This window comes from Melospiza melodia, chromosome 5 (genome assembly GCF_035770615.1).
Source record: "Melospiza melodia melodia isolate bMelMel2 chromosome 5, bMelMel2.pri, whole genome shotgun sequence".
Lineage (NCBI taxonomy): Eukaryota > Metazoa > Chordata > Aves > Passeriformes > Passerellidae > Melospiza > Melospiza melodia.
This window is the reverse complement of record NC_086198.1, coordinates 14167707-14180959: the sequence shown is the minus strand read 5'-3', so window position 1 is coordinate 14180959 and position 13253 is coordinate 14167707. Positions and strand designations below refer to the sequence as shown.

Below are 13253 nucleotides of genomic sequence, written 5' to 3'. Positions count from 1 at the left end.
AAATATTTGCATGACTAACGCCTTATTTAAAGTCAAACCCCCTACTTTTCAGTGAGAGCAGCTCCATCCATTTGCTAATTCTATTCACATACTCTGCTATAATTTTAGATTTTATAACATGCTAAAACCTTGCTATGTGCACTTGAGGGTTTAAGTACAAATTCATTTTTATTCATTAGTAAGCTACAGAGCCCCAAGACTGAATACCTCTGTCAAGCAACAGCAGAGCACAAAAATTTCCTTATTCTGCGCTAATTGCATAAAGCAAGGAGCAATGGGTTTTATAATTGAGAATATCTATCTCAAAAATAACTATTCATACTGAACATGCTATTTTAATAATTGTACACTGGAGCATGCTTTAACTTTTAGTGGCAGGATTATTTTAGAATTATATTTAGTAAGTTGTTTTAGAAAGCAAAAGTCAAGGTACTAGCTATCTTGTTTAGGGCAACTTAGAATAAAAAGCAAATCAATAGTGTAACTTATTATTAGTAGCACATATTATAGGATGACTAAAAAATTGTTAGAATAATTCCATTCTTTTGCTTAGATCAATTAACTTCATTACTATACTCATAGTAACAAGTATATACTTATACAGCTGCAATGCGATCTATTATTTAACTGATTGAAGTGAATATCCTGAACTCAGCATATGTGCGTGATCTTACAACACTAATGACAAAATCTTTTGATTATAGTCATACTGTGATAGACAAACTGCAGAAGGATACTACAAAGGAGAGAAAGAGCTCTAAGTAGAAAAGAAACCATGCACCCAGCTGCATTCCTTTTGGCACAGTTTTATGCAAATGGATTTTGAGACAGGTCAAGAATATGATCCAATTAAAGGTCATCATAAAAACTTTGTAATTGGCACAACATTTGATTTCAGCCAAGTCAGTTCCTGATACAACCAACCTGAGGCAAATGGTAAGAAGGTGGTAGGAAAAGTTCAGTCCAGGTAGAATCTGAACTCTTTAAGCAGTGATATAGTCTTAAGAGAGGCTAAATCTGAACAATTACACACATTTGTGTAAACATTTTCCAAGCCCCAAAACCAGTCTGAGCTGCTAAATCCTGCCTGCCAATCACAATGCCCCAACCAACATTCCTGACTGGACTGCTACAACAATTTATGGAGCTTTGTTGCAAACAAGATCACTAAGAGTAGTGCTCCATTTAAAGAAAAAGAAGACAGAATGAAACCCAAGAACCTTTATTTGTGTATAGTCAGATTACTGATAATTTTTTTCCTAGTTCTTTTCCAAGTCACATTAGCAAGTAGCAGTGAGCAGCCAAGATTAAAAGCTCAAACTTACTTTGCTGTCAGCCTGAAAGATTTGTATTGCACCTTTACAGTATGCAAAGACTATATGTAGGCTACCTGAATGCCAATTACAAGTAGGTTTGTAAATTTCGGCACTCCTTGGGTAGATCTGGTGGTTTAACACCAGGGAAAGGGTAGTACGGCAGGCCAGCAGGAGGCCTGCTGTCACTGGAGAAGACACCTGTCCAAAAAGCCCTAGCAGAAGGTTAACTCAGAAAATGTACAGTTTTGCTCAGGTCTAAACATGTCAGAGAGGGTCAACCCAGAGCCCATCTGGATTACAGGTGTGGGTATTCCATGCAGAGTACGTGGGTGTTTGCCAGAGCAGTGAGCTGACTGGTCACCACCTTTCCATAAATCAGGAAGAAGTCCTCATTTTAAAAAACAAAAATCCTCAGAAAAAGCAAGTTGATCAAAGTTAGACAAATTCTTTTGCTTTCCTCATGGCATCAGCTGTTTCAGTTTATTTCTTCAAATAGTGGTAGGCTTCCTACTGCCCACACACTTTTTTTACAGATCTTTATTTACCTTTCAGACTGCTACTCAAGTCAATGAGTTATACAACAATGGACTTGTTTACATAATCATCCACACACACTTGAAAAGCAGGTATTTCTAGTTCATCCATGAAAAATCAGGGTTTAATTTTTGTCTTATATATCAAGAGTTGTATTATCATTATAGTACAAGGATTCCACATCACCAGAGTTTCATACCTCCTCAATGTTTCTCGCAGGCATCTCTTCTAAGCACTGACTATTCCTGGTCCTCACAGTAACCATCTGACTCCAGAGCCCACCAATCCACTCTTTTATAACACTTGTTCTTATTGGCTACTGGTGTGGCCTGTTAAGATCAGGCCTGCTCCTAATCTTTAGTAATTGGTCCAGCTGCAACTCATTGGGGGCCAAGATTACATTCTATACCACCTTCATTTACCCACACTGTATCCCCCTACATTTAATGACTACAGCAAGTGTACTAATGTAAATTAGATAAACAGCAATATATCATCATCATCATGTCCCATTTTATTTTGATTGCCGTGGTGAGGCTCAACAACACCACTTCAAGGCAGGCTTTGCAGAATACATAAGTAAATGAAGGCAAAGGCTTCTATCACTTTGCATGTCTAATGCTCAGAATCTGAATGTTCATTTAAACAGACTGCCAAATATTAACAAATATGAAATTCCTTCCAGAATCCCTTCAGAAAGCTGGCCTCTTCTGTTCTGACTCCTTCTGAGTATCTGCTAACGTGCTTATGTCCAAAATCACAGTATTAATAGCATATTCTAGCTTGGCTTTCAGAAATATGGCCTGCACTACTTTCAGTTATTGCCTGCAAAATGTTGTGTTCCTAAGTGTTAAAAGAATAAACTCTCTTCTAAGGAAAGCATACATTTTGTGTAACTGGAGTCTTATAAATCATGTCCAATTTATATTTGGAAGTAAGCAGATGAGGCTCTCTTAGTTCATTTAAACTTTTATGGAAAATTTAAAACATGGCCAAACTCACAGCTTGAATATTGTATTCACAGCACTTGAGAAAAAATATTTTTATATTTTGTTCATTGTAGGCTAAAAATTAGCAAGGGATCTTATATATCTCCTAAAAATTGGTGCAAAAATGAAGCCTGACACAAAGTATTGAGACATTTCCCTTCTCCTTCCTTCTAAATAAATTTTTTCATAAACATACACCAATGTTGTTTTCTCTCTCTCCAACACTGCCTGTCTACATTTCTAGCTGTTTTTGCTCTTCAAAGGCCTCACACTCACAGAATTTAGGGGCTAGCAGTAGACAAGGTGTAACTATAAACAATCCCCAGAAAGAATAAAAGTCAGAACGTGCAAATGTTAACCTCAATTGCATGACATGAAGCAAAATCTGGGATAATGTCTAACAAAAAAAAGAATCCTTCAGTAATTTATTTGGTTTGAAATACAAAACCCACTGAGTGCCCAATAAACGTAACTAAAGCAGCAAGTTCTTCAATTTAAGTTAGCTGTACATTTTACAAACATGATTCAGATGGCCCAGCTTTGAATATGTGGAGGTGGCAGAGCCACTCCCAAAGAGTTAAACAGTATCACCTATGATCCATGCTTCTGCATATAGTTCAAACATCATAACAAACTCACCACCACTCTAAATTTAACACAAGACACAGCTTTTATACACTCCAAATACTTAAAACTCTTTAAAATACTCTCAATACTTAAAACTGAGCTTACCATAAAATAGTTCCCATTCCCAAACTAGAAGTCCTGATTAGTATTATGAGAATTACACTTACTCATACAACAGAAATTCTGTTTGGTGAAGGGCTAGTAAAATTTACCTGAAACACGTTATCATGCCAACTAAGTCATGCACATCAATAATAAAAATAGTTGAGCGTACACTCTCTTTCACAAGCTACAGATCTTCAAATGAACATAGTGACATCTATGTCATTCAGAATGATGGGGCCAGAATGACTCTGCCCTTTTCAGACCAGGCTACATGTCTGAATGAAACCACGAGATGCATCCTTTCCTTCTACATTCAGTCCCGGCTCATACAGCCTCCACACACAAACCCAACTACATGGTGGCCACAAGACCAGCATGTTATATGTGCACAAGTCAGGATACACATCCAGACTGTGCACTGAGTGAAAAATATTTCATTTGTCACTGTAAGGGATGCACATCCATCAGATGGAAACCCAGGAGCAGACTGTCCCGCTGAGCTGCGCACACCACACGGAAATGCAAAGTTACAAAAGCTTCCAGGCCAGAACAGTCCTGAGCCAACTAACAGGGCCAAAGAGAAAGCATCATGAATCTCCAGCACCAGTAGACAACCCGCCTCCCGCCATCATTATAACAGATGCATTACACACTCCAATTTCAGCATTAATCCTTTGTTCATGAGTTCAGAAGGAACATGCTGAATAGCATGATCCAGTACCTGACAAACCTTAAGACCTTTAGAAAATACACCCCAGCTACTACAGGAACTACAGAACATCATATGAGGGAATAGTTCAAGCAAATAGACAAGCACAGGAAGTAACTAAGTTTCATAGTGTAACATTTAAAGAAAGCACACTGTGTACTAGCAGCAATTTTTAATTTGCAAAAAACAGCAGATGTAGTAAGTTTGGGAAGGAAATGAGAGAGGCTGATGGTATAAATTGGCCGCATCAGTGATACAGACACAAGCACCCCTTTCATTTGACTAGGAATTCTCCTCCAAACAGGGACACTGAAGCCCTATACTGTTCCTATACTTCTTGCACACAAATCAGCTGTTTTGAAGTGGGAGATTAGGAAAATCAGATGGTTAGGTCCATTTGCTCAGCTTCAGAATTCTCCAAAGTCTTTTGTTTTCTCTTAGGAAATGAAATACTCTGTTCTGGGAACTGGTTCTGAACATTTTGGATTTAGCCCCTTCAGTTATCAAAAGGGCTAACTGGAATGAATTTCAACTTTAGCAATCAGAAGAATGAGATCGCACTGGCAAGTAGCGAAATTCTTCAGTATTTGCTCTTCAGAAACAAATATTAGAAACATAGCAACTCCAAAAAGAAGCGTCCAACTTGGTATATACAGAATTTATACATCCAATAATCTTTGGGAGGATTGAGGCCTCCCTGAATATTCAGAGAGTACATCTCTAATACTAAATCACTTTATCACATGTGCTGCTTTTAGACAACCCATTCCCTATTTCCTCATTACTTTGAGAAATTTTCTCAAACTAATGGACGAGACTATTTGAACCATGGTATTTAAAGTATAAATGGACCAGATATTCTGATTAAAACAGAAGGATCCCTGCAGTTTTGTCACATCTATGTGCTAAATTTGTAGCCCTTTAATTTCCATTGCTGTGTAATGTTCCCCCATTTTCTGGAGAAGCTAAAAAGACATTAGAATAGCAAACTACTGAATAATGAGATTCTGCTCTCAATTGCTTCCATCCTTCTTGCATATTATTGGTACCTGTCCACGATGTTAGTTATTCTCAGCTGCCTTTATTGGAACTTTTCACCGTATGGCCAAAAAAGTGGCTTGCTTTTCCTGTCCTTTGCCATACCTCCTCAGAGAGTGGCAGGTCTCCCTCGCCAGCAGCTATACAGCAGACACATAGCAACAGTCTCTTAATTTAACTTTTTAAACAGTTTCTTGCTGAGACCTGGCTCCTACTAAACAACAGAAATGGGAATCACAGCAACTAAAGTTTCACAACAGAACTATTGTATTTCATCCACACAAGGGACCCTGGAGAGAGCACAGAAGAGAGTTGGGAATATCTGGGCTCTGTGTGCTCTTTCCACTTTGCACCACTGGTTTCCACTTGGCTTGTAAATATACCACCATATTCTATTCTCAAGATCTCATTCCAGTACACAGAATCAGAGCTTATTTCCTAGTTTGTCTCACCACATTATGATCTCATTTACCCCCCCTTCCTTCCCAAGTGAAGCTGCAGCTTTTGAAGGAACATTATAAAGATAGAAAAGTTCCAGACTGGAGCAGAGCAGCAGAACCTTTAGTGCAGGACCTGGTTACTGGACAACGGCCAGTGCCAGAGTCTGAAGAGCAAGATGCAAGAACTGCACAGTCAACTAAACTACTCTCTTCCCCTCTACCATGAAGTGTTCAATGTAAATATAATAGTTAAACAGGCTAATAACCAAAGGTCAGGCTTTTATTATTTCTTTAAACTCTTCCAAATGAACTGTCTTAACTTGTGATAAATCCACAAATAAACAACTTTTCTCAATAAAAAAAACCTTGCCAAGAAAATTCATGGCTACAAATCTTCTTCCCAGGAAGAATGTTCTCATAATTTTTTAATTTATGCCTTTTCAATATAATGAAGTATTTTCTATTTTTAGACAATGAGTGAAAATTTCCTAATATCTACACTGAAATATTCAATTATTTCATAATTCCATTACTCAGTGTCTCTTTACTCACTTTCTGGCCAAGACAAACAATACCAGTCTCTCTCTTCTCTTTCCCATTTCTGAAATAGGAAACACTTTACATCAGTCACAGCTTGTGTTGGGAAGCTGGGCTAATGTATCTGCAGAGTCCTATCAAAAAGCACTAAAAATTCCATCTCCTTAACAAGTGTGGAGCCAGCATTGTCCTAGAAAAATGATGGAACAGTACCAGTAAAGATCCTTTTCCACAGATAATGATCTACTACGGATTGCAGTAAGGTCGCTTTTGCCTGTGGGAATGTTGGCAATGACTAATAAATAATCACTGCTAATGATCACTTAAATGAAAGCTGAAAAGTCACACAGTGATCTCTTAAAGGAGTGACCTCAACCCATCACAGAATGTTCTGAGTTGGGAGGAACCCACAAGAATCGAGTCCAACTCTTAAATGAATGGGATTATACCCATGGCCTTGGTGTCATCAGCACCATGCTCTAAGTGAGCTACTCTAAGTTGACCCTGAATAATTCACCAATCCTCCATCAAGAAGGAGGATGGTATTGGTTGGTCTGCCTTTATCACTATTGGATCTGGCACCAACAGGCACCACTATGGAACACCTCCACAACAACTTCTGACATTTAGATGCACTTCAGCACAAAGTATAGAGCTTGCTTAATTGCTATACAGCATTTACTGTAGCACTTGAAGCCTCCAGTGTGCTAAGAGAAAGGTAGGATGCAATAATGGTGCATGGAGCAGGATGAAAACCAACTCATAGAAAGGCTAAAGAATAAAAACTGACATTATGGAATTAGAGAACAACTCATGCAGTCTAAAGTGAGCACAGCACCTCTGCAGCTCAAATTAACTCCAGCAGAAAAGCAATGGCAGGGAAAGGGTCATTCATTTGGAGGACATCCACTGTCTTAAATGAAAAAGTTGGAAAAAAACAACCTTGACATTTTGAAAAAGTCAGTTCCACAGAGGGGGAAAATACCCAACCAAAACAAATGATCATGAATATACACATGTGCTACTATCAAAGAACTACTTTCCAAAGTGGTGAAACCTAAAAGTGAAAAAAGTAGTCTTCACAGGAAAACTAAATGCAAGAGACTATTTTTAAATGCGATTTTTTTTCTACAAGATGTTACAAAATACAATTCAGAAGTTTATGAAAGAATTAATTATGACAAGAGTGATGGAGCTTCGTGGGAAAGCAACTGCTCCATCACAAAGTAGGCATACTCTTATGGCCCACCAGTTCTACACATGCACACTTGGAGAATTAAAGAAGCCTGAGCACTTTAATAGTCAGGTACTGTAAATGCAGATGCAGTTTTTTGAGACAGGAAACAGAAACATGATCTCCACATAGCCACCATGCTCACAATTCACAACTCTGTCATTTGAGCTGTTTTCACACCAGTAACCTAATGCCTCAGCCTGGACACACATCTGGTAATGTCATGCATGTAGCGTGCACAGGGAGCACAGGTGGGCTCACATAAAAATGAGCATGTTTTGAAGCAAATGCAGAATGGATTGGAAGTATATCTAGAAATAATTGAATACAGTGACCATAACAGTAGCAACCAAAGCTCATGAACAGTGAGATGTCTTAAATAATTCCTGGTAGAGCTACTTTACCATTAACACACAAGTAGCCTACATTGAAGAAGAAAACTGCTTCTTCTTGACAGCAACAGAGCTAAACAGAACTACAAAGCAGGGGATTCTCGCCAACTACTTTATTATAATAGTTATCTGCTAGGCTGTGCAATTTGCTCAAAAATAAGCAAGTAAAAGTAAGCAAGGGAAACAGATTTATAGAAAAAATAAACAACAGAAATGATACTTTGTATTCTCATTATGGGGCAAAGCTTTCTGTGAAGTTACAATACATTCTCCGTCTGCAGGAGAGGCAATTTCCAAAGGCACCATAAGATGGAACAGTGAGATTTACATTTGTTTTACTCTCACTAATGGCAATTGAAAATGGCTTTACTGTCTCTGAAAACTGCTCAGAAGTAGTGTAATATTCTTTACTCACAGAAGATTGTCATCACCAGAAGAAAATATCAGGCAAATAAAGCACTGCTGCAGACATGCACTACTACTACTTCTCTATTATATGAAATCCATGCCATTAGGGCAAGGAAGTGTCTTTTGCATGTTATTGTGCTTGGAACACACAATTACAGAGAATGGGAGTTGATTTTATATACATATATTTCAGTGAAGTCAAAGGAGATAGATTCATGAGTTATGCATAATTTAATCCTTAAAACACCCTTCCCATCATCCTCTGATTCTATCACTTGTCCAAGGCCAACATCATGGTGTCATTTCCTGCAGCCTACTCCGCTGCAGGATTTGGTCTACTTCTGCAGTAAATTCAAAAAGCTGGAACTACAAACTGATCCTGTACTAAATCCTGTGGCCATTCACCATGTTTTTGTTCTGTGAAGAAGTATTTACTTCATTTCCACTTGGTTCTATAGGCATCTTCCATAGGCACAACTTCAAAACCAGGAGCTGCTTAGTCATACTTTGCAGGACAGACCAAGATTTGGGTTACTACAATTAGTGATAATGAATACAAGCTATGGCAATATCAACTCATGGGCTGAGTACTATGATACAGTGCTGTGAAACTGAATTACAGAAGCAGGAAAGGAGCAGAGGGCAAACTCAGCACAAAACTCCTGGAAAGCGAGATGATGACAGAAATCCAAGTTTCCAGCTTTAAGAGAAAGAAGCAGGTGCACATCATGAGTACCAGGCTGTACAGTCCTTTGTGCTAAAGCTGCCCCCAACAGTAACACCCTACTGGCTACAGCATCTGACTTTTCACAGCCCACAATGCAAAAGTCTACTTTCTGATTCCTTGAAGATTCACTTCCAGCAAATTAGAGAAATTCTGCCATTCATAGCAAAGAACATGAATTCTCAAGATAATTTCAGAGCCAAAAACCACTTTCTCTGAAGTCACTGTGGTTCCTCCATGTCAGCCCACCACCAATTAAAAAAAAAAAAAGTTCAAGAGAAAAAGTTTAGGAACCTAATCTAATTACATTAGAAAGATACCTTTAAAAATTAGAACAAATTAAGCAAATAAAAGGGCAAATTCCATTCAAATTTTGTTGTTGTATAAAGAAGTAAAACAACTAAAGGGAAGAATAAGCTTTCATGTAAAGACAGTGATACCAGCATTATGCATCGTTCTTGCTTGTCACAGCTTTTCCAAGAAGAAGTGCAGCTTCACACAAAATTAAAATACCAAGAGAAAATTCCAGCTCATATTTATTTGGTAAACATACAGCCACAGGCAAATATTTCCTAAATAAAAGAAGGTAAAGGAAGGAGAGGATAAGACCAACTAAAGAACAGGAAAAAAAGAACTGTAGAAACTATCTGAAGAAAAAAAATAAAACACTTCATAAAACCATGAGACAAAATAGGAGAAAAATGCAGTTACAGGTGGGGGCTTTTTTCCTCAATTTTAAGAAAAGGCAGGAAAGTAGTTCTGAAATTCCACTGTGAAATTAATATGAAGTTATACTAGACAAATAAAATTGGCAAAACAAAATTACAGGTTCTCTTACAAAGATTTTTTTAAATGGCAACATTGCTGTGAATTGCAACTGTTCTGCAGCACAAGGAATTCAGGATTTTAATAACACTATCACATTAGCATGCAAAGGCATTTGCAAAATGTATGTCAAAATCAATTCCCCAGCACAGGCAGTATTCTCTATTACTGCATGAATTCCTGAGGGACTGGTTTGAACTGACCATGGCAGCATCCAACACATTCTGAAACCAACCCCGCTGTCAACACCTGTGGGTTCCAGACAAAAGAAAAGCCCTTTTTGCAGGCCAGCATGCAGAAAAAGATCTTTCTCAGCATCATTTTTTACCCTGCAAGTGTCTCCTTTCTGTACTGCCATCCAATCTACAATCTGATGAAAAATAACTATTTGCTCTAGCTTCCCTCCAGTGTAGATGACTCCTTTAGTTACAGAAATACATCTTCAGTGTTTGATTTAAAATTGTTAAACTAAGAATTTTCACAAATAAAATCTTATGCAATTTCTTCTTAATTCTGAAATTAATAAAAATAGATTTAATACCTAATTCAAACCAAACTGTGTCAAGGCATATTTACCCTCCTTTAATAATATTTCCCCTTGCAAAGAATTCCACTACTTTTTAACATGATAGCCATGGACTGGAAAATTTCAAAAGTACTACCTTCAGCCTTATAACATTATCACTTTGGCAATCAAAGGCAAATGAATGCAGACTTTGTGCTTTTATTAAGGCTCATTTTACACCTAGTATAGAAAATAATGTCACTCTGTGGCAAGTAGTGCCAGTGACAAACTCTGAGCAAAGTCGTGCTGGCATGTATTTATCTGCCACTTGCACATTGAGATAATGTACCCAAAGAAAATAAAAATAAATTGCTGATAAATATTGCCTATGTTTGGCAAAACAAAAAACAGGATAAAAACAAATTATAGGAAGACTTGAATGTTTGATCAGGTTTTTTGGACTGCAACTTCATGACAGCCCAGTGCTTCCAGCATGACTGTTCCTATAGATGGTAACACTACAAAGAGCCCTGCCCACAGCTCAGGCTGCCAATGCCAAAATATTGAATTCCACAAGGAAAAAAAAGATACATTTCTGGATTAAACAGACTATACTGTTCATGCATTAAGTATGAAGTCTCCCACTGTGAAACTGAAATCAAAAGCAAAGATGGTATGTTATTAGTAAATGGGATAATTCCATGACAGAAGTGATGTCTCTTGCTGCAAAATACAGTGAAACAGTCTCTTCAAGCAAGTAATATTACAGCAGTCCTTAACAATATATTTAAATCCTTAATACCTGCTTATCATATAAGCAGGTTTTTCAGAGAGATCTCACCATGAAATCAAACTCATTAATGCAAAATCAATAACTACATCTCCGAAAATGACATAACTCAAAAGACCAAATGTAGAAAGCCACACCTTTTAGTTAACAAATACTGTGGTGAGCATGCATGTACTATGCCTGTCTGTTTTACTTTATACGCAGCTCCTCTGCTTTCTTTGAGGAATTATGCTAACTCTAAAGATCATCTGGCTTCATCCGTGGGCCTGCTGGTCATTGACAGACACACTGACATTTTTTAAAAGCTTCTCATCTTCACATCTGTTACCAGCAGCAGCTGGGAAAGTAAGCTGCTTCTGCTGCTTTGCAGATAACAAGGATTTACAGTTTTGAACTTTGAATGAGTGGGAATCAGAAAAACCTGCTTTTTTAGTGCCAAGACAAAGTTCTGAGGTGAAACAGGATTTTTCTACACAACTTTAAAGTATGAATAGTATTAGATCCTCTCTGGTGCATGCAAAAGCAGCTCATTATGTGGACATAGTCTCCGTATGAAGCTGTAGCAGCTGTCTCACATTAACATGCTTAGCAACATCAATACAGTTACAATATAAATGCAAAATTACAAATGTTGCATTAATTTTAAGCTAGTATATAGTTGATACTAGCCCCTTTTTTCAGTGAGTGTCAGAATCCCTAAATCTGAGCTACTGTTGAGGTCTTGGTCCTTATTTTCTTTGGCTGGGTTATAGCTAAACATATCTACTCTCCCTCTTTTTTGAGCTTTATTCACTCAGTAAAGTAACTATTATTATTTTGTCTATTGGGTTAACCTGTCCACAATCACATACTATTTTTATCAAATTTGAAAGGTCACACAGCAGTCATTTTGTGTGCAACCAGATAATGTCATGTGAACAACTGCATTTGGACATGTTAATGTCAACAGGCTAATGAAACTTTATTAATTTTGTGGGAAACTCTCACATATTTCCTTAACATGCATTTGGTTCCCATAAAAGTCCCAAGCAGGCAGCCCCGGCAAAACAAAAGCCCTTCTCTACTCTGACAGGAGAAGTTCCTGTTGGAGTATATCAGCACCAACCACAAAGAAACCCACTTTTAGTTCAGAGATGTCACTATCTGTACAGCTTTGGGCTGTTTTGTTTCTCACTTGGCTGCCAAAAGGACTAGTTTCTTTCACAGTGTGTTGTGTAACAAATGAAGCAGCAGTAAAAAATCCAAGATACCCAGTCCCATTCATGAAGAATAAGACTGTACAAAAGTAAGACTGTTCATTTGTTACATGCTACAAAGCTCCTCCTCAGAATTTGGGTTTTTAAGATCAGGGTAAATTTAACTTTTCCCTCTTGTTTTTCAGTTGTGTCATATTCCCTGTTAAAAATATTTTGAGAGGGATCTCCTTAAAAGCTCACAATATTTAGCTATCCATTTATTCAACTCCCTTATTTACTTACTGTCTGTAAACTCCTAGTTCCCAAGGAAGCCAAGTGAAACACTTGACAAGAATTGCCTCCAAGTCTATTCAGGAGCTGCCAAGAAGTGAGATTCCTCCCAGCTGAGGATGTTACTGCCATAAACACCTCGCAGGGGTCACTGGGCTTGTGGTGAGCTGGTTTTAGAGCTCTTTTCAGAAAATAAAAGTGTTCCTGCTCCTCCTCACCTCAAAACCACAGGGGGAAAATGAAATATAATGGCTTATGTACTGCCAATATCCCTCTTCACTATGATATACAAGAGCATGATTTCACAGGTATCCAAGATGTAGGAAATGCAGTGGACAGCTGATTGAACCCTAGCAATCCTAAGATTGCCCTAGTGGAAAAGGAGAGTTGTTATAAAACCCTAACACCTTTCAAGTATCCTTCACATCAAATGTAATCTCCCTACAGAACATTAGATTAACTGCTTTGGTATTCATCTGAATTTAACATCCTTCCCAAACTCTCAGAAAGCCAGAACACCTGTGGGGGAGGAGAAGGGGGTGGGGGGGATTTGGGGGTGGGGGGGGGGGGTCCGTTCCTTCCACAGCTGGATTTCATCACAATGATCACAAGTT

The 13253-nt window shown here is 38.0% G+C and overlaps 1 protein-coding gene across 1 annotated transcript in view; it reads right to left on the bottom strand.

The window, feature by feature from the left end:
- Positions 1–13253, bottom strand: part of DCHS2 (dachsous cadherin-related 2) — a 104069-nt gene that overhangs the window by 67727 nt on the left and 23089 nt on the right. The gene's annotated exons all lie outside the window — the stretch shown is intronic.